The 26,836-nt window shown below is 42.3% G+C and overlaps 1 protein-coding gene across 1 annotated transcript in view; it reads left to right on the top strand.

Moving 5' to 3' along the window:
• Positions 1 to 26,836, top strand: part of TP53BP2 (tumor protein p53 binding protein 2) — a 196,895-nt gene that overhangs the window by 76,774 nt on the left and 93,285 nt on the right. The gene's annotated exons all lie outside the window — the stretch shown is intronic.

Genomic DNA, 26,836 nt, shown 5'->3' with positions numbered 1-26,836 from the left:
TTTATTTCACTTGATATGAAAATCTCTAGGTCCATGCATGTTATCGCAAATGGCATTATTTCATTCTTTTTTTTTTTTTGTGTGGTACGCGGACCTCTCACTGCTGTGGCCTCTCCCGTTGCGGAGCACAGGCTCCAGACACTCAGGCTCAGCGGCCATGGCTCATAGGCCCAACCGCTCCGCGGCATGTGGGATCTTCCCGGACCAGGGCACGAACCCATGTCCCCTGCATCGGCAGGGGGACTCTCAACCACTGCGCCACCAGGGAAGCCCCATTCTTCTTTTTTTTAAAATTGCTGCTCAGTATTCTATTGTCTATATGCGCCACATCTTCTTTATCCATTCATCTGTCGATGGACATTCAGGTTGTTTCCATGTCTTGGCTATTGTGAACAGTGCTGCTATGAACATAGGGGTGCAGTCCAGATATATGCCCAGGAATGGGATTGCTGGATCACTTTGCAACTCTATTTTTCGTTCTCAGGAACCTCCATACTGTTTTCCATAGTGGCTGCACCAGCTTACAAGGAGGATGGGTTCCCCTTTCTGCATACCCTGAGAGGGGCTTTTAAAGAGCTAGATGCCTGCCTTCCTGCTCAGGTTCTGAGCTTCTTGAGGCTTTGTTGTCTCTGAAGGAATTAAGAAATTGTTACCTCTTTGAAGGTATCTTTATCATTGGCCCTGTTACAAAATATTAAGTGCATGCAAGTAACTAAGGTCCTTGAGCATCATTCAGATGTTCTTTGGGTATTGGTCATCTCTTTTATTTTTGGCTGCGTCGGGTCTTTGTTGCTGCACGCGGGCTCTCTCTAGTTGCGGCAAGCTGGGGCTATTCTTCGTTGCGGTGTGCGGTCTTCTCATTGTGGTGGCTTCTCTTGTTGCGGAGCACAGGCTCTAGGTGCGGGGCTTCAGTAGTTGCCGCGCGTGGGCTCAGTAGTTGTGGCGTGTGGGCTCTAGGGTGCGCGCGCTTCAGTAGTTGTGGTGCACGGGCTCAGTAGCTGTGGCACATGGGCTTAGTTGCTCCGCAGCACGTGGGATCTTCCTGTACCAGGGATCGAACCTGTGTCCCCTGCATTGGCAGGTGGATTCTTAAGCACTGTGCCACAAGGGAAGTCCCTGGTCATCTCTTATGTTGAATCAAGTATAGTGTCAAGGGCTGGGATGAAGGATACTAGGTGGAACCAGAGCTGGAGAAACTGCCCCCAAGGATGGGTAGCCAGCCGTCCACTCTCTCAACATTCTTATCAGAGGACATTTTGTCCGGTGGGTTGAGGCAATATTTGGCAGAATTAAGAAGTAGTTCTAAGTTCTAGGAAATCATCTCAGAGAGCAGGAGGTGAGGGGGGAGGCTAGTGAGAGGAAGGCACATGTTAGAATCTCTAGCTGAGCTAATCATGTTCCGGATGGGACTCTGACACTAAACGTGAACTTGCAGAGTTAAACAAGAAACCAGGGCAGTCAGGGACCTAATCTTACAGGTGGGACCAGCACAATGACCAGTAGGAGGACACTCTTGTTCAGTACAGTGAAGGCCATTTAGGAACTCTGCTGCCCTCGCCATCAAATTTGCGTTGTTGTCTAAAGAGTTTGCTCCATTCAAGGACCTAGCCACTGAGCCATTTGACCTGTTTTGTCCTTTGTTCTTTCTCTTGACACCCCTGTTGTACATCCTTAGTTCATTTGACAGGCTCTCGAAACACCCTTTCATGTTGTCGCACGTTGGGAATGAGTATATGACCACCACACCCCCCTTGGGAACTTCTTCCCAGCATTTAGCCTAGTAAAACTTGAGCTCGGTCCCTGGATAGGGTCTGGGCCTCTCACTTTTACCCTGGGCCAGGGGTGGGGAGGAAATGAGAAACAGGGGCACATAAGAAGGTCTATTTGTTGTTCCTATAGATTTCCTTCTTCCATTAGTACTCTCTCCCTAAACTACAATCACAGTCACTTTAATGCTACTTTAAAAAAAAAATACCTTCCTTTGCTCTGTCTCCAGATCTCATAAACTATATCATGGTCTGCTTTCTACCTGTAATTCACTGAGTAATCCAAGTCAGCCTCCACATTTCTTTTCTCTTACCATGTGTTGCTTGAGAACATTGCTACTTTGTGAGTGCATAGAAAAAGTAGGTTGAGAGGCTTATTAAGATGGTTCACTGAGGTTCTTCAATAAGAGGGAATGCAGAGGAATGAGAAACATATCCTTATGGATGGGAGCAAACCAACTGGAGGACTGAAAACTACATTGAATCTTTCGGATCATGATGATGTTGTTTGCTGCCCTAAACTAGTGGTTGCCAAATCATCAGTGCTTGTTAAAAATAAGGATTCCTGGGTACCTTCTCTGGAGATTTGGAGTCGGTGGATCTGGGATGGGGCTCAGGCACCTTCATTAACAAGAATGCTAAGAAATTCTGTTTCCAGCAAGTTTGGAAAATCTGTCTTCAAGTATCTATTATTGAACAGTCCCACAAGATCTGAGGGTATACATTATTTTGTTTTGTATAAGAAATTTCTTATAAAAATCAATTGATTCAACATTAAAGAAAAGTTTGAAAACATAAACTATCTCTACTTCTGTCATTCTAATACAGTAGTTTTGCCCCTGCAATTCCCTGTGTACTGCGCTCACATTGTACGTACTTGTAAACAGAAAAGTACAGAGAGTTGTGTTCTGCTGTTTTTTAACAAAACTGATACATTTCTCCTTGATATTAGAGAGAGTTGGTAGTTATAATGTGAAATGTCTATAATTTACCTACTCATTTACCAAGTGTTAGCCATTTTGGTTGTTTCTACCTTTTTATTTACATTATAGCTGAGGTATAAACATTTTGTGGATACAGCTTTTACCTTTAAAAAAAAACTTTAGGGTAGTTTCTCAGGAATGATATTAGTGAATTAAAGTGTGAATATTTTAAGGTTAAAGGGTCGAATATTAGAATATAAAATAGTTCCTCTTTGGTAGAAATTGGTTAACTAGTTTCCTGTTTAAAACGCTTGCAAACTTATGTCTCTACCTCTTTCTATTTAAAAGTGAATTTTCCTTTATTTGTATAATAACTGTTTAGTGAGAACCTCCTGTATGCCGGTTACTCTTCTAATCACTAGGCCATGGGGAGCAAGAGAGAGAAGGTCCTTATAGAGCTCACTGTGGAGTAAGACAGTAAATAATTATACAAATAAGGAGACAAGGTAATCTTAGATGGCAATGACATAGAATGTGACAGGATGCATGCAAAGTGTAATTGAGATTGAACAGTTCAGGAGGGTGGTAATGGGGAGGTGAGGTTGAGCTGTGACCTGAATGACAAGAAGGGGCTCGCCAAGTGAAGGATTCAAGCGACAGAATGCCAGGCAGAGGGAACTGCAAATGCAAAGGCCCTGGGACCAGAATGAACTTGGTGCTCCTGAAGGAAAGCCAGGTGGCTGGGTGGTAGTGAGAAGTAAAGTGACAGGTTGGGGAAATATCACATAGAATCTTCTGGGCCATGGGAAGGAGACTGGATTTTATTCTAAGGGTTCCAGAAAGCTACTGTAGTCTTTTCAGCGGGAAGTAACATGTTCTGATTTGAAAAGGTCACTGGCTGCTGTGTGGAGATTGAACTGGGAGAGGATTGGGTGATGTGAGTGGAAAAGTCAGGAGCTATTTTAACAAGCCAAGCAGTGATGATGTTGGCTTGGACTAGTATGGTGGCAGTGGAGATACAAAGAAATAGATGAATTAAAGATATATTTTGGAGATAAACCTAAATAAGGATCTTTGATGGATTGAAGGTGGTAAATGAGAGAAAGAGGAATCAAGGATGATTCCTTGTTCCTTGTTCTTAGCAACAAGGTGAATGATGGGGCCGTTTAATGGGAGGGAGAGACTAAGAGAGCCACAGGTTTCAGCTTTCAGCAGAGAGAAAACTTTAGCTTTCTCTTTCTAGAGTTGAGCTTTAGCAATGTCAATTTTAAGATGTTTGTGGGCTCAGGACTTTCAATGAGAAGAGGAAAGAAAAACGGATTCCTTAACTTGCTCTGCAGAAATGTATTGAACATCTTCAATGTGCCACGTACTGTTCTAGGTTCTTGGGATACAGCAGGGAACAAAACATACAAAATACATTCTAGTTAAGGGAGATAAAAAATACATATATAATATGTAAGATGAGGATATGTGTTATGAAGAAAAGTAAAGCGGGATTGGGGGATAGAGAGTGAAAAGGAATTGCTATTTATCTAGGGTAGTCAAGGTTGGCCTCTCTGATGAGACCTTGGGGATAAAAGAATGCAGTAGACATTTCCTGAGATGGGGAACACTGGGAGGAATGTTGGGGTGAAGGGGATCGAGAGTTCCGTTACCTGTTAAGTTTCCCTTTAAAATCAGCTTTATAGAGGTAGGATTTGCATGCAAAGTGCACACATTTTGTTTTTGTTTATTTATTTATTTTGACTGTGCTGGATCTTAGTTGCAGCATGTGGGATCTAGCTCCCTGACCAGTGATCGAACCCGGGCCCCCTGCATTAGGAGCACAGAGTCTTACCCACTGGACCACCAGGGAAGTCCCTAGTGCACACATTTTGATGCATTATGTCAAATGTGCATGCTCATGCAAGCACTACCACAATCAAGATATAGAACATTCTCTGAAATCCCAAATAAAAATATTGTACTTTAAAACGGATTTTTCCCCGAAAAATGATGTAACATCTTACAAATGATTTTAAAACATAAAAATAAAAAGTTATTTCAGAACACAAAGAAGTAAGGACAAAGATATAACAGAATTGGCAAGTATAAGACTATGTACAAAATATTTGTGGTTCTATGAGACAGTGTTTCTGAAGCTTGTAGCTTTTAGCAAACATTTTTTCACACTTACTTGTGTTAAGTGCTTATGCCTGAGATACACTGCTGATCCAGATTCACAGGTTTTATGCCTTCATTAATCTTATGGTCTAGCAGGAAAGAGAGAACTACCAAAAAAGTTTACTAAGTATAACTTTAGAGGAATTAGGTGGTATAAGTACAAAGGAAAAAAACCCTAAAACAAAAAACAAACATGTTTTTACTAATTAAGAAATAAATTTGACCTGAAACCATAAAATTTCCAGAAGAAAACATAAGCAGAAAGCTCCTTGATGTCAGTCTTTGCAATGATTTTTTTGGATTTGACACCAAAAGCAAACATAACAAAAGTGAAGAAAAAAAAAAGTGGCACTACATCAAACTGTAAAGTTTCTGCACAGCAAAGGAAACCATCCACAAAATGAAAAGGCAACCTATTGAATGGGAGAAGATATTTGCAAATCATACAGCTGATAAGGGGTTAATATCCAAAGTATATAAAGAATTCATACAACTCAATAGCAAAAAAACCAAACAATCCAATTAAAAAATGGGCAGAGTAACTGAATAGGCTTTTTTGTTTGTTTTTTGCGGTACTCGATCCTCTCCCTGTTGTGGCCTCTCCCGCTGTGGAGCACAGGCTCCGGATGCGCAGGCTCAGCGGCCATGGCTCACGGGCCCAGCCACTGCGCGGCAAGTGGGATCTTCCCGGACCGGGGCACGAACCCATATCCCCAGCATCGGCAGGCGGACTCTCAACCACTGCACCACCAGGGAAGCCCGATGGTTAGCATTTTTAATCAATGACGTATTTTTTAATTAAAGTAAAAACGAAACTGAACATTTTCATCACCCCAAAAGATTCCCTCGCGTTCCTTCCCAGTCAATCCCCACTCCTCATACCTCTCGCTCCAGGCAACCACTGGTATGCATTCTATAATCACAGATTGGATTTTTTTGTCCTGGATTTTTGTGTAAATGGAATGATAAGTGCCGGAGAGAGGAAGATGAATCAGTCATGGTCAACTGTCCGGCACGTTTCTCAACTTTTAAGTCTGTGTCCTCGTTGATAACGATAGAAATCTCAGATCCTGTACTGATTTACAGGGTATGTCCATAGCGAGGCATGCCCCCATGTCCCCTACTTTCTTATGACCTTGAGAAACAGTGCCTCTTTGTGTTATCTGCAGCAAAGATCTTGTTGAGAATTACTTTCATTTTCATATCGAAAATGTACACTTTCATTTTTTCCAATGTAAAGTAATATTAGAACATTATAATGTGATTTCAACTTACACAGTTCACTTCTCCAAATTCTGAGAAGTCCCCATCTTGGGTGGGGGGATGGTCCTTACCTTTGAGAATCACTTGTCTATTTTTTTGTCCGAGGGGGTGGCTTGTGGGATCTTCGTTCCCCAGCCTGGGATTGAACCCGGGCCATGGCAGTGAAAGTGCAGAGTCCTAACCACTGGACTGTCAGGGAAGACCCATCGCTTGTCTCTTCTAACAATCACATGGAAATTAAATGGCTAACTATTGGCACTGATCTGCCAAAGGACATTCTGGGAAGAAGTTGTACAGCGTTTTGCCTCTCCCTGCCTCGATTTAAAGGGCTTGTCCTTTATGGAAACCAAACATTTCACGATCACAGACCAAAGCAATTACTCATGTTTTTGTTTTATATCCCTTGGCTTCCTGATATTATTTTTAATAGCTCTTCCATAATCATATAATAGCTTCATTTATAAGGTCATTGGGATCCACGAAATAATGAGCGTTCAAATAGGTTATCCAGAGACTTCAAATAGTTACAAGAGGCAGGACATTCCCAGCTGGGCTGTTGTAGGATTTAGTTTTCACAGCAAAGAAATCAAATAGTATCATACTGCAACTGCAAACAGAGAACATACAAGTGTTGGAATCTAATGTGTCCTAATAGCACATTTAAATTTTGACTAGTGGGATGGCGGAATGCAGGGCACACAGCTATGGAGGAGGGTTAGTTTGTCCAAAGGAAAGAAGCAGTTGATTTACTTAGGGAACTACATCCTCCTCTTCTTCCTCTTCCAATTCCTCTTTATGAAAACAGTAATTGTCGTAGTGATTTTGTACTTGGTTTTCATTTTCAGCCCAAGATTTCACAGCTTTTTCTCTAATGCTCAAATTACCAAAGAGCAGGTATCAGAGTAGGAGGAATGAAAAGAATACTGAGAAAGAAAAAACATGAAAGAGAGAGAAGCTAGGCATTGCATCCGTTTTTCTAGCTACTCTAAAATCTGTGCATGTGTTGAGACATCAGCAGGAAGCTGGATAACATTATTTTTGTTCCCTATAGATGTTTTTGTGGCTATCGATGACTATATTACACACTATTTCCTTTGTGAGAGCCTGCAGGAAAAAAAATTTTCTCTGATTTTAATAGTTGTTCTTTTCCTGTGCAACAAATTGCTTTAAACTTCTGAGAGCACCGTGCATCATGTAATTGATCATATTTTTTTCTTCTGTCCTAGAATCCTGAATATTCAGAGTTCAGAATTTGTGGCTCCCACCTCTACCCAGTGAATAAGCCCTCGTAGCTTCCTTCTATTTTTTCTTTCCTGATAGTCCCTTCATTCTGATTTCCTCATTAGATTTTATTTTAATTTTATTACAGTGTATTGTAGGATTACTGAGACACTCTATATCCTCTTTGGAAACAATGGCATGTAAATAAGAACTTGTGGGGGAGAAATGCCTTGATAGTAAGGGACCTTGGGCAGTTATCTTGTGGTTTTGCAGTTTGAATTTTTATTGCACAGGTTCTGGACTCTGGCCACTGGGGGTTCAAATCTTCACTTTACTACTTCCTGTTTGATCTAAGGGAAGTCACTTAATCTCTCCATGCCAGTAGTTTTCTGCTTAAGCAGATCCATCTCATTTTTTTCACTTACTTAGCATTACTTAGGAAATCCATTTATTTGGTTTAACCTTCTAGGTTCTCTGCGTTCAGGACATCACTGTCTTTTAGTCACAACGTAGTCAGTATATTAGTTATGTGTATTCTTACGTAACAAATTATCCCAAAATTTTAGCAAATTATAACAACACATATTTATTATTTTATAGTTACTGTGAGTCAGAAATCTGTGATGGGCTTAGCTGGGTCCTCTGCTTCAGAATTTCTTATAAGGCTGGGACTTCCCTGGTGGTCCAGTGGTTAAGACGCCGTGCTTCTACTGCAGGGGGCACAGGTTCAACCCCTGGTCCAGGAACTAAGATCCCACATCGGCGTGGCCAAAAAATATATATATATATATATATATATATATATATATATATATAATTTCCTATAAGACTGAAATCAGGGTGTTACCTGAAGGCTCAACTGGGGAGGGATCAGCTTCCAACTTCACACAACTTGTTGACTGGATTCAGTTTCTTTTGGATTTTTAAAAAATTGAAATATAGTTGATTTACAATATCGTGTTAGTTTCAGGTGTACAGAAAAGTGATTCTGATATATATATTCTTTTTAAAATTTATTTTCCATTGTAAGTTATTACAAGATATTGAATATAGTTCCCTGTGCTATATGATAAATCCTTGTTGTTTATCTGTTTTATATATGGTAGTATGTATCTGCCAATCCCATACTGCTAATTTATCCCTCCCTCTCCTTCCCCTTTGGTAACCATAAGTTTGCTTTCTATGTCTGTGAGTCTGTTCCTGTTTGTAAATAAGCTCGTTTGTATTATTTTTTGGAATTCACATATAAGTGATATCATGTAATATTGTCTTTGTCTGATTTGCTTCACTTAGTATGATAATCTCTAGGTCCATCCACGTTGCTGCAAATGGCATTATTTCATCCTTTTTTATGGCTGAGTAATATTCCGTTGTATATATATATACCACATCTTCTTAAACCGATCATATGTTGATAGGCACTAGGGTTGTTTCCATGTCTTGGATATGGTAAATAGTGCTGCTATAAACATTGCAGAGTATGTATCTTTTCAAATTAGAGTTTTAGTCTTTTCCAGGTATATGCCCAGGAGTGGGATTGCTGGTTATACAGTAGCTCTATTTTTAGTTTTCTAAGGAACCTCCATACTGTTCTCCATAGCGGCTGCACCAATTTACATTCCCACCGACAGTGTAGGAGGGTTCCCTTTTCTCTACACCTTCTCCAGCATTTATTATTTGTAGACTTTTTGATGATGGCCAGTCTGACCAGTATGAAGTGATACCTCGTTGTGGTTTTGATTTGCATTTCTCTAATAATTTGGATTCAGTTCTTTGAGGGTTGTTGGACTGAGGCCTCCCTCAATACCTTGCCTTTTGCTTCATCGAAACCAGTAATAGATTTGATCTGCTAGCAAGATGAAAGGTTACAATCTTTTGTAACCTAAAGTATAATAAAGAATTTTGCTCATCTTTGCTCCTGGTTCCTGGAAGATAACCTCTACATCCTCGGAATTTCCTGAGTTATAAGAGTGTCTTTGTTATTCATGGTGGGACCTCCGACCATACCTGAGTTTATGAGATGAAAAGGATGCAAAGTCAGATTAGAGGGTTGGAATTTTTAGCTCAACCTCCAGGGAGAAAAAGGGGTTGGAGACTGAGCTCAACCAATGATTAAATCAACCCAGGACAAGTAATGAAACTGCAATAAAAACTTTGGAAACTGAAGCTCAGTGAGCTTCCTGGCTTGTGAATGCACTGACGTGTGTCAGGTGGCTGTGTCCTAATTTTACAGGGAGAGGACATGAAAACTCTGCATCTGAGGCCCTCCCCAACTTTGCTCTGTGTGCCTTCATTTGCCTGGTCCTAATTTGTATCCTTTACAATAAAACTGTAATTCTAAATATAGCACTTTCCTGAGTGCTGTGAGTTGTTCTAATGAATTGTTGAACCCTAGAGGGTAGTGAGAATCCCTGGATCTGGAGCCAGCTGCTTAGAAGGGTCAGTGGCTTGGGGATGCCCAAACTTGTGGCTGGCATTTAAAGTGCAGGCAATTTTGTTGGGGTCTGTGCCCTTAAATCTGTGGACTCTGTGGTCACTCCCGGCAGCTAGTGTCAGATTGCATTGCAGTATTGCACCTAATCATGAAATGACATCTCATCACTTTTGCTGTATTCTGTTGGATAGAAGGAGTCACGAGGTTCAGCTCACACTGGAGAGAAGAGGATTGCGTTAGGGTGTGAACCCCTGGAGGCAGAGAACATTGGCAGCCTTGTCAGAAGTTTTTGATCACAGTCAGTGTAGCCCCACGGAGTAAGGTGATCTGTCTTAGAACATCTTGATCGATTAGATGCACATGAGATCATGGATTATGAAATTTTAATGCTGGAAAGGATGTTAGGTATTGCCTAGTCTCGTTCAACCCTCTTGTTTTACAGATGAGAAAAGTCAGGCTTAGTGTGTGTAGGTGTCTTGTTTGAGAGCATGTGATGAGCCAGTGTCAAAGTCAGGACAAGAACTCAATGCTCTTTTCCCAATACCATGCTGACTAAATTATTTAATCGAACCAATAAGTAAATTAAAACCGCTATAGATAAATAGTTACATTCATTAAAGTACATTCACAAAGCTTATGATGAGAAGGATGAGAAGGATGAGAAGATTCAGGTAGGGTCAAAGATTTTGAAAGGCAAAGATTTTAACTGGAAGAAAATTGGAAAAGCTCTTTGTTTCCAGTACATGATGCAGTGATTTTTAAAAAATCAGAAAATCAAATTAAGAAGGAAGTGTAGAATTTCAGAGGTTAGAAAACAAAATGTAGAAGCAAAAGGGAATTAAGCTTCAGACTCATAGTTCACAGAGTATTAGTCATGTTCTCTAGACTGGTCCATATGTGAATTCAGCTTCTTGATTAGTGTTGTGATCAGTGGCAGAGGAGTTCTAGAACCAGTACTGAAATGAATGTTGCACAGCTCACAACACGCTAGCAGAAATTATATGATGAGCTGATTTTCCGCTCAAATAAGATGGGCAGAAAAAAATGCTATTAGGACATAATAAAGGAGCTAGTTGTGGCTTCTCTGATTGGTTTACAAAATAGCTTCGATTCTGACTTCTGAGCAGGTTGCCAGGAAACAGCAGACTTTGGCATTGTCGGGGTTGGAGGGAGTGGTTAAGAAGTAACGGTCTGCTTCATTTTCAGCAAAGGCAGAAGGCAGCTTGCAAAGTCAAGTTAAACTTCAAACAGCGATTCAGGACTAACAGGGGCTCTGGCTTCCAAAGGCATTATTGGACAAAAGGACTTCTTACAGTAGAGTGTGGTCATGTCACTGACTACAAACAATATCACTAACTCTATTATCTTCACCAATAAGACCGTGCCCTTCAATGTGTAATTCACAACCGATACTCCCAGCAGTGTCATCTCTCTTGCCACACTCAAAGCGAATCCTTTGTTCCATTCCCACAAGGTTACTCAGGGTTCCTCAGTCAGGCTGTGACATTTTTGCCCTCATGCCTTTCCCTATTCCATCTAAATCTTCCTCATTTTTCTGGACCAGATAAAGTCTGCTCCTCTCTGGGAAGCCTTCTCATACTACTACCACTTTATCATTGAACAAAAGCCTAGCACTGTGCTAAGTGCTTTATAAATATTAATTCAATCCTTATAATAGCTTTAAGAGGTGGTTACTATTGTTACTGTCAAAGGAAGGCTCAGAGACAGGAGCATTTCCAAAAAGAAAGAAAAAGTTTACTTGCAAAGAATGCAGGAGAGTCAAACTTCAGAAGGTCTGGTACAGCAAACCCAAACACAGGGATTTAAACAGATAAAACCTACCAAGTTGCCAAGGTTACATATCTGTTCACAGTAAAAAACAGCTTTCTCAAGTGATTATCATATTCTCAAAAGTCATGATATCTGTATAAAAAATAAATAAAATAAAATTCAAAAAAAAAGTCATGATGTATTTTCAGACAACATTGCATGAAATAGATAGAATTGCTTTTTTAAGGGAGTTTATGGGAAATAGTCAAGATTTCTTTATCTGGGGGGACAGAATCAGACATTTTTGGTTTATCTCGGAGTCAAGGTGGTTTTTGTTCATCTGACTATGAACCGTAAAGAACATAATCATGTTGAAAACAAGGCAAAGTATCAGTTTCTCCTTCTGCATATCCCCCACCCCTATCTTGGCTCATTACAGATCAGGAAACGGAAGCAAAGAGAGGTAAAATAATTTGCTTCAGGTTGTAGGGGTGGCAGACGGTGGAGGGGATTTGAACACAGGTGGCCGGGTTCCACTGGATGACGGTAGCTGCCCATTCTCAAGGGTACCTCCTTTCTCGGCAATTACTAGCCGCTTCCTGCCCATCCATTCATTTATCATTTAATGATCCATGGCCCTATACTATTATTTCATTTTGCATACATAATTATCTTATTTCCCCGCTGGCCTGAAGGACCCTTTCTAGCTGGGACTTTGTGATGCTGGCATCTGATAGCGCTACATACACAGTTGTTGTTCTATAAATATTTGAGAATGGTGAGTGACCCTCGGGCCCATTTCCACCTGTACAAGTTGGTGGGGGACTGCTCATTATTTATCAAACTTTACTCATACTCATGGTTATTGGAAATATATGCAGCATTATTTTGAACAAAAGCAAAATATTGAAAATTGAGATTTCTGGGAGGTTCCAGAAAAACTTGCTCTAGGCTTGGGAATGCCAAAACTTAAGGTATTTTTCTTCCCGTTTACATTGAAACACTTCCCAGGCCTTCTGAAATGTCATTGAAGGTCAAAATTTGAGGTGGCAGCAAAGAGCTGCTGCCATCCAAGGACATGGCTCCAGCCAGTTCCTATAGCAGTGACCGAGGAAAAATGGCTTAATCTTCCCAGGCTTTCATTTCCTATAACACAAGCTTAAGAATCCATCAGTATAATGCTCTCCCCGAAGAGTTGAGGTGAGAAATGTCAGAAGTAAGCTTTTCAAGTGAAGGAGATTCACAGTAATAAACTTTTGCTAAAAAAGCCATCAATATATTTAACAGGCTAGAAAAATAACCACCTTTTCTTTTCCAGTGAAAAATAATGTGTCCTTAGCATTATCGAGAGCTGACTGCTGGTTAGGCGTTCAGTATTTGTGGGTTATTTTATGACTGCATTTTAAATTCTTGCAATGAATGGTTTCTGTCACAAAGCTTGGCCCATCATCATACCACAGAGGTATCTCCAACAGTACCACCTTCATCTCTGTAGCTTAAAAAAAAATCTAACTTCCTCTAAGTGTTTACATAGCGCATAGTATTCTTTCCTCTGCAAAATGTTGACTTCGAAATACATACTTTGGATGTCGTTCTGTTGATGCAGAGAATTTTGTAATCTTATCTTAACATGCTAGGATATGGTACTCCTTTCCCGCTTGGATAATTTTCCCCAGTCAGTAGAAATCCCTTTTTATGAGAAGTAAAGTAAACCACACAGACTGTTCAGTTTCTCTCTGAACATATTATAGTAGCATGCTACCTAATTTTTTTTTAATAAGCCAGGTTCTAAACAACACACAAGCAAGCAAATAAAAAGAAAACTAATTATGGTACAAGGAAGCCACAAAAACAAGCCATCATTCTAGTTTGGGGTAAGTCAAGAGATGTGGCATTGTCAGCCAGTGAAAGAGTTGGTTCTAGGCTTAGGCAGTGATTGAAATTGTTCTGTTTTGCCATTGACTCTTGGTTTTGGCCCTTATTTTTTCTTTGTTTTTCCTCTTTCTCTTCAGGAACTGTTTCATGTTCCCTTATCCCATGATCAAAAATTCTCCCAAATGTTCTTGGAACTAGGGTGTCTCAAGGCTGGGTTTTTTGGCTGCCCTCAGTCCTAGCTTGTTAAGCGTCTAGGCTCCATGCAATAGGTCTGATGAGCCAGGACACTGCACATAGAGGGGACACAATGTGAGCACCCACAGAGAGGTTCAGTGGCAAGTGTTGTTCTGAGAACACTGTTAACCTTTCCATCTTATTTTTTTTTAATTAATTAATTAATTAATTAAATTTATTTATTGGCTGCGTTGGGTCTTCGTTGCTGTGTGCGGGATTTCTCTAGTTGCAGCAAGCAGGGGGCTACTTTTCGATGTGGTGCGCAGGCTTCTCATTGCTGTGGCTTCTCTTGTTGCGGAGCACAGACTCTAGGCACGCGGGCTCAGTAGTTGTGGCTCGCGGGCTCTAGAGCACAGGCTCAGTAGTTGCGGTGCATGGGCTTAGTTGCTCCACTGCATGTGGGATCTTCCCGGACCAGGGCTCAAACCCGTGTCCCCTGCATTGGCAGGCGGATTCTTAACCACTGTGCCACCAAGGAAGTCCCTATCCTTTCCATCTTCTAATAACAGATCAAGGCCTTGCCCAATCCCTTTAGCCACAATAACTCAGGCCTGGCCAGAGTACTCTGTTCCTTTGTTCAGGGATTGGCATATACCCAAGCAAGGAAAATCTGAGTGTTTCCCAGGACTCTTCTGTGGAGCCAGTAGAGAAGACTTCCCCCTTACTTTGAATCCCAACATGGAGAAAGCCTGACCATTGTAGGAGAGAATAAGACCAATTCACAGACAGAATCTGAATGGATAGAGGTAGAGGATGAGAGCTGAGGGCTCCAGCTATGGTTGAGACCTACGCCACTCCTGAACACTTATGAGGCAATAAATTCCCATTTGTGTTAGCTGTTTGGAATTGGAAATCTCTCATCTGCAACAAGTTGAGTCATGACGAATAGGGGCATGAAGCCAGACATTGCCTCAGTTTTGGTAGAGCTTAGTGGGAGAGTTCTAGAAACTGGAATACATGTGCTGAATGCTGTGATGGGGTCCTAGAGGAATTCCCAGTAGGGGAAACCACCCTAGTTTAGGAGGTCAGGGAATGTTTTGCACAGCTACATCCTGAAGGATTGTGTAGGAATTAGGCAGGTGAATAGGGGCAAGAGTGTGAAAGCTCAGTGGAGAGAGAGTGGGGTAAAATGGAGAAAAGATACCATTTTCATATGGTTGAGTAGTGGAGAGAAATGAAGCTGAAGAGGCCGTTAATTGACCGTCCTTGGTGACAGATTTATGTCCTCTTCCTTCCAAATCCAATGATATGTTCAAGTGGTGGTCTTTATTCCTTTGCTTCATTTCTGGACCCTTTTCCACTTGGCTTTGAAGTGTTGGATGAGTTCTAGTCCCTCTTCACTCATCATAAAAGCATTTTCTTAGCAAGGCTAAATGGCTTTCTCAATTCCTTTTTTTTTCCCTTCATTTATTCATTCTGGTATCAAATTAGTTTTTATTTTTATTACAATTTTTTGTGCACATAAAGAGTCAATTCTACAAGACTTGTTACAAAAAATACTGCTTTCCTCTGCATCCTATTTCTTTCCTTAGAGGCAACGACTTTCAAATCTTTAAGCTGCTTCTTTTGTTTGTTGTTTTGTTTTTTTGGCTGTGTTGCTGTGCGCGGGCTCTCTCTAGTTGAGGTGAGCGGGGGCTACTCATCATTGCGGTGCGTGGGCTTCTCATTGCTGTGGCTTCTCTTGTTGCAGAGCACAGGCTCTAGGCACGTGGGCTTCAGTAGTTGCAGCACATGGGCTCAGTAGTTATGGCTTGCAGGCTCTAGAGCACAGGCTCAGCAGTTGTGGTACATGGGCTTAGTTGCTCCACGGCATGTGGGATCTTCCCACACAAGGGCTCGAACCCGTGTCCCCTGTATTAGCAGGTGGATTCTTAACCACTGCGCCACCAGGGAAGTCCTAAGCTCCTTCTTTTAATATTTATCTTCCTATCTCTAAAAATTGTCATTTAGAGATATTGTTTATATTGTTATTTCTTGGTATTCCCATTTTAGACATTATCTGTTGACTTCCTTCCATGAAAGGTAAAGATTTAATTCTCTTTCACCACTGCCCTCCACTACCATATATATTATATACATATATATATATATACACACACACACACACACATACACACACTTCCCATCACACCATCCCATCTTGTTTAGAGGATGATTCCATGTTTTCATTATTATAACTATGTATATACTATTCACAGATGAGCCAGGGAGCATACTATGATTACCCTTTCTTGCAGAACTTTTTTTTTTTTTTTCCGGTACGGGGGCCTCTCACTGCTGTGGCCTCTCCCGTTGCGGAGCAACAGGCTCCGGACGCGCAGGCTCAGCGGCCATGGCTCACGGGCCCAGCCGCTCCGCGGTATGTGGGATCCTCCTGGACCGGTACTGAACCCATGTCCCCTGCATCGGCAGGCGGACTCTCAACCACTGCACCACCAGGGAAGCCCTCTTGCAGAACTTTTTATTTTCCCTGAGGTTAATAATTGTCTTTAAAAAAAATTGTTGTTGTTCCTTGGTTTTCTTTATACTTGTATTAAATCAACCACAAACTTTCCACAGTTGTCTAAATCTCCTCTTAACACTTTCAACCTCATCTATCATTTTCATCTTCTTGAAGAAATCTTTCCCTGAGCTTTCCAACATGCTCCAGTCTGACTTGATTGCTCTCTGTGCCTGCAGCACGGCTGTCTTCCCAGAATATCTCTGCACCATCATTCTAGAAAAACCCTTTGCCTTCCTCTTGACTCGGAACTTCTGTTTCTTGTAACTTCCCCTCCCATTGTTGACTCCTTGTTTTGGTGGCATACATACTTCAGGAGCTTCCTGAGAAACTGTACGTAGGAGGGAAAATTTTGAGACCATTCATATCTAAAAATATCTTATTTTATGTTTATACTTAATTGATATATGAGATAGAATTTTGGTTTGAAAAATCATTTTCCCTCAGAATTTTGACAGCAATGCTTCATTTTATTCTGTCTTCCAGACGTTCTGATTCCTGATGATATATGGCCTGTCTTCTTTGAAGATTTCCTCTCCTCCATTTTTTTTCTGTCCTTTCTTTATAGAAAACTTACTGTTCAAATATTAGACATTCTTGAATGATCTTTTTATTTTCTCATCTCCACACTCCTGTTTCCCATCTTTTTGTCATTTTCCTCTACTTTCAGGGAAATTTCTTCAACTCTTCTAAACCTTTTACTGGGATTTTCATTTCTGCTAATGGTTTCTAAATATTCTTATTTCACGAATGCAACATCTTCTTAACATTGTGAGGTTATTAATCATTGTTTTGCGATGTTTTATCTCTGCAGTTTCTGTTCCCTCCAAGTTTGCGTGTGTGTGTGTGTGTGTGTGTGTGTGTGTTGTGACCTGTTTTTCACACTGGGGATTTTCCTCAGATGCATGGTGAGCCTTAGAAGTCTCCTTATATTTAAGAGAGGCAGTCTTGCAGGTTGTTTGGAAACTCTGAGGGTGTGGGTGGGGCTTGTTTGTGGACTTCACCTATGACGATGACCCGGCTGCGGTGTGTGTTTGAGGAACACTAAAGTCTCAGTTCTTGGCACTTTCCTGTTGGACTGGTTGGATTCTGTACAGAAGAAACCACTAACATTTTGTCTATAAGAATGATGCTGAGCCGAAAATATTCCCTTTAATCCCTGAAAACAGTATGCCAGCCTTCCATGGTGCCTTACTGTCCAGATAATACACCTCCTACTAAGAGGGTAGGGAAGGGGCTCCAGGGGTTGAATAGCAACCTTCATCCAATCAACTGTTTTAGCCCATCTTCCTCTTCACTCTCAGTAGAACCCGAAGCCATCAGTTCTTAAAGCTTTTAGGACTTGGGGGAGCGCATGGAATTGTGTCTTTCCCCACTGCTGGCTTAGGGACTAGCATTCTCTGAAGTGCTAATTTAGTTACCACTTGTCCATCAGCTTTTCAGATGGCGAAATTTTCTTACTGTCATGGCCACTCCATTCTCTTTATCTTTGTGAGTTTGTGCCTTAAACCAAAATCCCTGTTATTGGGGTTTTAGGAGGCAGCAAAAGTAAATGCAGGGTTCAATCTGCCCTCTTAATTTAGAAGTCACTCAACTAGGCTTCCTAGTTAACTCTTTGCTTCTCTGGACTTCTTTCCTATTTCCTTTCCTTGAAGGTCCATTATGATCCTTTTTTTTTTTTTTTGCGGTACGCGGGCCTCTCACTGTTGTGGCCTCTCCCGTTGCGGAGCACAGGCTCCGGACGCGCAGGCTCAGCGGCCATGGCTCACGGGCCCAGCCGCTCCGCGGCATGTGGGATCTTCCCGGACCAGGGCACAAACCCGTGTCCCCTGCAACAGCAGGTGGACTCTCAACCACTGCGCCACCAGGGAAGCCTATGATCCTTTTTTGCCTTGAGATTTTCTTATGGAATCTTTCAATACTAACAAGATGAAATCCAACAGGGGTAAACGTTAAGATTCTACATTCCGAATAAAAACCCTAATTAAACATGAGGTGGGGCAAATCACAAGTTAAAGGACAGGCAAAAAGTCTCAAATCCAAGCACACTGGGAAGTCAGGCCCAAAGGCCAGCACTCAGAACACTGTGATGGGAACCTCCTTCCGGGGCAAATCAGAAATTTAGGACGGTAATGGGCATAAACTTGAAAGTCACTTATCACTGTGATTATACCTGGTCAGAGAGGGGATCATATTCTTGGTAGGGTCTGCTGACCAAATTAGAGAATAGCTTTGAGAATGTCATACTTCCTCCTAATTGACCATCTTAGGAAAAAACTGTATGGTGATACTCACAATGCTTTGCAATTATAGAGCACTCCTGCCAGAAACACCAATTAATTCATTCCCTTAAATTTCAACTGGAGAAAAGAGTTTCATTCTTGGAAGAGAAAGGGCAGTTACAATTATAAATTCCTATGCTGCAGTTTTAGGAACTGATGGGGCAAAATTCAAAACAGCTTTTCCTGTTTGACCATCAGAAATGAACCAGCACCCCCTAATAGCAAGGTCCTGTTTTATCTTCTCCTTGTTCTTTCTCTGTAGGCAAAAGCAGAATAGCACCGATCTTTTTGTTTGTTTGTTTTATAAATTTATTTATCTATTTTTTTGGCTGTGTTGTGTCTTCATTTCTGTGCGAGGGCTTTCTCTAGTTGCGGAGAGCGGAGGCCACTCTTCATCGCGGTGCGCGGGCCTCTCACTGTCGCGGCCTCTCTTGTTGCTGAGCACAGGCTCCAGACGCGCAGGCTCAGTAGCTGTGGCTTACCAGCCCAGTTGCTCCGCGGCATGTGGGATCTTCCCAGACCAGGGCTCGAACCCGTGTACCCTGCGTTGCCAGGCAGATTCTCAACCACTGCACCACCAGGGAAACCCACACTGATCGTTTTGATTGGGCAAGGGGCAGGAGGTTACAGTAGAGAATAATAGTGAGTAAAAAAAGTAGACTAAATATTAATTTCTTCATGGGTAAGATGGGTGACCACAGACGAAATGCCCTGGAACCCATGACCAGGCCACTAGTCATCTAGTTGGAAATGACAGGCTACTATTAAAGTAAATCACACAGTGATGAAAGGAGACCAAAAAAGAAGCACTGAACTTCTTATTTATAAACGTTTTCAATTTCTTAGCTTAAGCTCATTTTAGGAAGTGTAATTGTTCCTCTTGATCCAATCAAAGAGGAGGTTTTTTTCTTACACTTTTGGCAAGACATGAATATGATAACCTTATCCTAGGAGACTTCCTGATTATCTTTGAAATAAGAGAGAAGGGGAAAGCATAAGAGAATTACAAAAAAACCCCAATGGTTGGAAAAAACTTTTAGAGGTTATTTAATTTAACTCTCCTGAGTAGCAGCTTCACTTGAAACCTGAACTACTTCAGGAAAAGGAATTTCTTTTCTTAAAAACTCTCAGGGAAGGGCTTATAACCATTTTAGCCACTTAGGCAAGTACTTAGGGGTTGGGTTTCAGTTAAATTCATCCCGGTGTTTCTTGCTTCTTTAAAGGATTAAACCCAGAGGTAATCTGTAGAGCCCTTTTGGTTTTAAGTGATTCCATAGGGAAATTAATTCTTAAAGGGGAAGCTACAAGTTGTATTACTCAACTCTACCAAAAGTTTCATTTGGAACTCATCTTAATATTTGTAGTACACTTTAAACACCAGCCCTAGGGCATTCATTCAGCTGTGCATGGCAGGTACAGATGAGGAACCAGAGAGCTCTGGTAACACTATTAGACAATCTTGCTTTTGCAGCAAAGATGATGCTTTCTTTCTGGGTAAAGATTTGTCTAGACAGTGGTTTTTGCAGATGGAAAATGAGTTCAAGAAGAGCCTCCATCCTTTCATCTGTTCCTTGTGATCAGAATCTAAGATGTAAACCTGGCAATGATGAGTGAGGCTTCGTGTATGCTGTGGCTTGGAATAAATTTATATTTCAGGGAATTTTTCATGATAAAGGTTGATAACTGACTTTGAAAAAATTTAAAAAAAAATAGGAAGAAAATTGCCCTTGGGTTGAGAGTCTGCCTGCCGATGCAGGGGACACGGGTTTGTGCCCCGGTCCGGGAAGATCCCACATGATGCAGAGCGGCTGGGCCCGTGAGCCATGGCCGCTGAGCCTGCACATCCGGAGCCTCTGCTCCGCAACGGGAGAGGCCACAACAGTGAGAGGCCCGCGTACCGCAAAAGAGTTGGAAAGCGGTAAAGGGTTTTTTTCTTGAAGATGGAAGCAAAACTTCAGGGAACACTTGGGTGAAGGCAAAATGTTGCAATTCCTTGCAAATCAGAATCTCTCAGAGAGCTCATTGCAGCTGTCTGAGTTCTGCTTCTTGCAAATTCCCTTGGGGGAGCGATATTTAACACTATGTTCACCCTCTTTTAAGTGGGAGGAATAGTAGTAGAAATAATACCACTGGGGGTCCCAGCACCTTTAAATTAAATGCCCCACTCCCCATGGGTGTTTCTACTAAGAAACACACAGTTTTCTGTGCAAAAGTGTTTTAAATGTTCAGAAGGAAAAAAGGTACATCTGCATTAAAAGGAAATCTCTGGAAGGGACAAAGGAGGAGTAGCCCCCTGCTGCTGGATGTAAATTTCCTCCCTGATACTCTTCATTCAATCCCTATGTTCCCTGCCAAGATCTGGATTATTTTTCTATATCTGCAACACCCTTTTCCCTCTGAGCCTATAAACATGTTCAAATTTTCTCCCATCTAAGAAAGCAGCTTTCTCCACACTGCATTTCTCTATTTCCTCCTTTACATAATTACTCAAAAGAGTAGCCTACAAAAAAAAAAGTAGGCGAACAGTGTTTGACACAGAGTAGGGCACACTATACTTTTAGAATATTTTTTGATGCAAGTTTTATAAAGACTTGTTTTGTAAAGAAAAATATTCTCTCCTTGAAAAGTAGGCTTTGATAAGGAAGGGAGGGGAGTTATGAGCTCTGGCAGTATTAAAACATGCCCTCCCAAATTCTTTGACCCTCCTCTAATAGAGAGGTGGGGTTCACGTCCCCTCTCTTTGAATCTGGGCTCTGTGACTGTTTGACCAATAAAACATGGTAGAAGAGAATGGTGCCAATCTCTGGGCCCAGGCCTTAAGAACCTGGCAGTTTCCACTTCCTGTCTCTTGGTTGCTTGCTCCCTCCTGGAACCCAGCCATCATGTGGTGACAAAGCCCAAGCCACACAGGGAGACTTTGCTTAGATATCCCAGCCTAAGCTTCCAGCTGGAGGCCCCAGCTAACAGCCAGCATCTCTTGCCAAACGTGAGTAGAGACGACTCCAGGTGATAGAAGCCCCACTCATTGAATCTTTGGGCCCAGGCATTCTGGAGTAGAGACAAGCCCCCCCCTATGTGCCCGGTCAGAGTTTCTATCCCACGGAGTTTATGGGTACAATAAAAAATGGTTATTTTGGTATTCCCTGGCAGTCGAGGGATTAGGACCCCGAGATCTCACTGCTGGGGCCCCGGGTCAGGGAACTAAGATCCCACAAGCCACGTGGCCAAAACAAAACAGGTTATTTTATGACATATAGGTTTTGAAGTGGTGTATTACAAAGCCCTAGATAACTGGAATTTAGCCTATTTGTTCCTTTCCTAATCCCATTTCCCTTAATCCTGGCTGGCAGGTAGAATTTCTTTAACTGGCCTGTTGTCTCTCATACTTCACATCTTCGGCCCTATCTTGCCTCTAGGCAGGGGTCACCAACCCAAAAATGAATGCAGGGTGTGTAGGGCAGAGTGCAGGAAGGATCCAGACCATGGAATTTTCTGCGATGATGGAAATGTTCTAAACCTATGCTGTCCAATACACACTGTCCGGCACATGAAATGTGGCTAGTGCGATTAAGGAACTGAATTTTCTTTTCTTTTCTTAAATTGAAGTGTAGTTGATTTACAATGTTTTGTTAGTTTCTGGTGTACAGCACAGTGATTCTGATATATATATTCTTTTTCATTATGGTTTATTACAGGATACTGAATATAGTTCCCTGTGCTATAAAGTGGGACCTTGTTGTTTATCTATTTTATATATAGTGGTTTGTATCTGCTAATCCTGAACTCCTAATATATCCCCCACCTGGAACTAATTTTAAATTAATTTTAATTTAAAATGTAAAAGCTACATAGAGCTAGTGGCTATCATATACACCAGAACAACTCTAGACATTAGGTGATAAGATGCTTGGACAAAGGATAACAACTGCCTAATTACATGGCTTCAGCATTTTTTAAATCAAAGTTTAATTCCCCTTAGATTTGTAAAGGATTCTTTTTTCTTTTTTAATTTATTTATTTTATTTATTTATTTTTGGCTGCGTTGGGTCTGCGTTTTTGCGTGCGGGTTTTTCTCTAGTTGCGTGAAGCGGGGGCTATTCTCCGTTGCGCACGGGCTTCTCATTGCGGTGGCTTCTCTTGTTGCAGAGCATGGGCTCTAGGCGTGCGGGCTTCAGTAGTTGTGGCACGTGGGCTCAGTAGTTGTGGCTTGCGGGCTCTAGAGCGCAGGCTCAGTAGTTGTGCACACGGGCTTAGTTGCTCCGTGGCATGTGGGATCTTCCCGGACTAGGGGTCGAACCTGTGTTCCCTGCATTGGCAGGCAGATTCTTAACCACTGCGCCACCAGGGAAGTCCCCCGCTTAGATTTTTAAAAATAGCACTAATGGTACTAAAAACAGCAGATCCTGCCCTGCCTTTTAATCTCACTCCCCAAAGTCACCCACTTTCACTTCATTTAGGCTTTTCTTCTGGTATTTATCTCCATGCATAAAGAATATGCTAAACTGTTATTTTTTGATTTATTGATTTTGGACATTACCTATTGATTTTCTGTTATGATAGAGGAAGATTTAATGAATATTAGGGAAGGAAATAGAAAGCATTCAATCCTTTTAGCTTCATAAATGTGGCACCATCTCTCACTTTATTAGATTCCTATTGCTATCTGTACAAATGACCACAGATGTAATGGCTTAAAACAATAAAATGTATTATCTTACAGTTCTGTAGGTCAGCAGTCTGACAAAAGGCCGACTGGACTGAAGTCAAGGTGCACTGTGTTGCTTTCTGGAGGCTCCAGGGGGAGAATCCTTCTCACCTTTTCCAGCTTCTAAAAGCTGCTAGAACTCTTGGCTCGTGATGATTTGTGCTCACAAAGCATGATATAAAGCTCATATAAAGATGTCCCTTTCCTCAATCTTTATAGCCATTGATGTTACATTTCTCCAACTATTCTTCTGTTGTCACATCTCCCTCTGACTTTGAACTTGGTTGAGAAAGTTTCTCTGATCTTAAGGACCATGTGGTTAGATTGTGCCCACCCAGATAGTCCAGAATCATCTTCTCATCTCAAGGTCCTTAACTTAATCACATATGCAAAGTCCTTTTTGCTGTGTAAGTGTCCTGTGTTTATTCACATGCTCTGGTGATTAGGAGATGCACATGTTTGGGGACTATTATTCTGCCCACCAAACTTACCTTTCCTCTTCTCTGTATTCAGGGTTGACATTTTGATGTGCAACCTTTTTTATTTATTTATTTATTTATTTATGGCTGTGTCGTTTCTGTGCGAGGGCTTTCTCCAGTTGTGGCAAGCGGGGGCCACTCTTCATCGTGGTGCATGGGCCTCTCACTATTGCGGCCTCTCCTGTTGCTGAGCACAGGCTCCAGACGCACAGGCTCAGTAGTTGTGGCTCACGGGCCTAGTTGCTCCGCGGCATGTGGGATCCTCCCAGACCAGGGCTTGAACCCATGTCCCCTGCATTGGCAGGCAGATTCTCGACCACTGCGCCATCAGGGAAGCCCGATGTGTATGTAAACTTTTAAAACACTGTGCTGGTGGGTTTTTAAAGTCATCAAGCTGGTTCCTTGTGCACTTTACTGCATTATGTATTTTGCTGTGCAGAGCATAAAAAAAAAATGAGTCTGCAGGACCTGTGTAGAGACTGGCCTCCAGTCTGTAAGGTTTGCACCAGAGGTACTGTAAAGATTTGTCTCAGTGCTTTCTCATTGATGGTCAAATGAGTCCTGTTTCTCAAGACTCCTTGAGGGCAGAGACTAGTCTCCATTGTAAACCAGTGCTTGGTACATACTGAGTGCTCAGAAGATACTGACCACATGAATGAAGGATCTCTTCCTGACAGTGGAGAGCCCAGATTGAAGCCATTTCCCTGGGTTTACAGTCCTTGCCATGTGTGACCTGGAGCATCAGTCTCTAGGACCTATCATGACCTTGTAGAAGGGCATTTGACCTTATAGCTCATCAAGGACTGCTCCCAATGCACTCTTGCTTCCAGGCTGCAGGAGCCTGATGACTGGTTCAGTGTGGTCTCTGATGTGCTTATGTCTGCCTGGTACCCTCTCCATCAAAATTGGGGTACTTTGCCTTCTTCCCACCAGTACTGTCCTACCACCAAGTACTAGAATCTGCCCAAGAGGCACAGGCTAGTGGTTGGTGCAACCATCTGACAATTACCGGATGTTAACTCCCTGGATCTCTGACTATTACAGGTAGGGTTCCACCTGCCTATCAGGGCACATGACATATCATGTTAGTCACAGATACTAGCTGTGACCTGTATATCAACTAAGTCAATGCTCTGCCCTTCCTGGAGACTGTCTTCTCTTAGACCAGATGCTGTCCAAATGCTGCCACACTCCAGCTGACAGATCCAGTTTAGATCTGGGGCCTCCCCATCTGCCCATCCTGCTACTGTGCCGAAGCCTAGAGCTCAGAGTGATAGAAGTGTGACTACATGCAAAACAGGTGCAGCCCTGAGCGTGACTCAGGTGTATGGAAGCAAAGATGACCAAATGGGATGGTGTTTCGTTTAAATGTTCTATTTTGGTGACTCATTTGTGGGTTATACATAATTGGAGAACAAATGGAACAGTGTCATCAGGAATGGTGAACTTTCTATTGACATAAGGCTGATTTCATAAGCGTCCAACAGTTTTATTATTTCCAGGTCATTGTAAGTTTCTCTCCCTCTGGGAGGTTGAAGGGACTGGGTCTCCCCTCCCTCTCCATGACACATTCCCTACACTTTGCTTATGGGTTTCTGCGTCCAGAGTGGGTTTTGAGTGGTATTAGTCAGAAGGTGTCACAGACATCCAGGCTTCTGCTTGACAGAGCAATCTGTTTTCAGCTTGAACTCCCTTCTATAATTTGCTTTTCCTGCCCAAAGTAGTGGAATAAAAAATACCCCTCCAGTTGCCCCAAGGAAGACAGGGCAGGGGACAGAATGGTGGAACTCAGTGGTTGCTCCAGGGAATTATAGAGACATGCAGGGTGGAGGGAGACAGAACCTGTGACGAGCTGTGGGTGTTTTGTACGACGCGTGTGAGGGAAGAACCATCCCATCTGGGACTTCAGCTGAACTCTGAGTTGGTGTGGAACAAAGCGAGGGGAGAGCCAGTGCCTCCTCTCCTGTAGAAGAGGCTCAAGGGAAAGGGATGGGGGAGGCATGCATGGAAGGAGGTCCAGAGACCCGGAAAAGCAAGGGGGAAATGCAAGACGAGGCACGTTAACGTCAGAGTTCATCTCTGCCAACTTCATGTAGATTTCATTCCACAGTGTGAGTTCGTTCATGGTCTTGGCTGTCTTTACAAGCCTGAGTTAAAGCCCCCATCCAGTGCTGGTGTACAGAGTGGAAGGTGGAAAAAACGACTGGGGTCAGGGCAGGGGATGAGGCCCTTCCTCTGCCCTTAAAGTCTTCATAGCCTTCTCTGGCATGTGATGGTTAGGGAGATACCCAGACTTACCATGGTATCCAATCCTAGCGCTAAGAGTAGGCACAGCAGATAAATGCTACTCCTGACAAGATGCTGGCTTAGCAAGGGCTCCTTGTGTCTGGATGTCTGGTAGTAGCGCAACAGTTAAAAGCATCAGTGCTGGAGTCAGATAGACCCGATTAATTCCCGGCTTCTCCATGGAGTAGTTTTGTGACCTTGTGAAATGTATTTACCGTCTCTGTGCCTCAGTTTCTTCATTTGTAAAAATGGCTATAATAATAGTACACATCTCATAGGACTGTTGAGAACCAAATGTCCCAATACCGTTAAAAGATTAACTCAGTGTTTCATACACTTTACACATAAACACTTGCTACTCATCAACTATTATTATTTGTGATCATTGAACAGCACACCCTCCCTTGAACTGAATGTATAGAATAATTCGGGATTAATTAGGAGAATCTATGAAGCCAATCAATGCCTTCTTTCTGGTTATAGAGTAACCTAGCGAGGGCCACCTAGAAAAATAATCTAACCCCTCAATGGTCGACCAGTATTATTCTCAACTTAAAAATGCATTTGCTATAAGAGCTACATGTAAACTCTTCTCTTCTCTTACTTGCATGAAAAACCTATCAAAAGATAGAAGTGGAAGACCTGATTCCTGAATGTTCTTCTATTTTTGTGTTTCCTCTTTTCTCTTTCTTTTTTTTTCTTTTTTTGTGGTACGCGGGCCTCTCACTGCTGTGGCCTCTCCCATTGCGGAGCACAGGCTCCGGACGCGCAGGCCCAGCGGCCATAGCCCATGGGCCCAGCCGCTCCGCGGCATGCGGGACCCTCCTGGACCAGCGCACGAACCCGCATCCCCTGCATCGGTAGGCGGACTCCCAACCACTGCGCCACCAGGGAAGCCCCTTCTCTTTCTTTTTAAAGAAAAAAATTCAAAT

Source organism: Delphinapterus leucas, chromosome 1 (assembly GCF_059928025.1).
Source record: "Delphinapterus leucas isolate spDelLeu-1000000601 "Yukka" chromosome 1, BTC_Dleu_Yukka2, whole genome shotgun sequence".
Lineage (NCBI taxonomy): Eukaryota > Metazoa > Chordata > Mammalia > Artiodactyla > Monodontidae > Delphinapterus > Delphinapterus leucas.
Note: the sequence above shows the minus strand (reverse complement) of the source record. Positions and strands in the feature narration are given on the sequence as shown.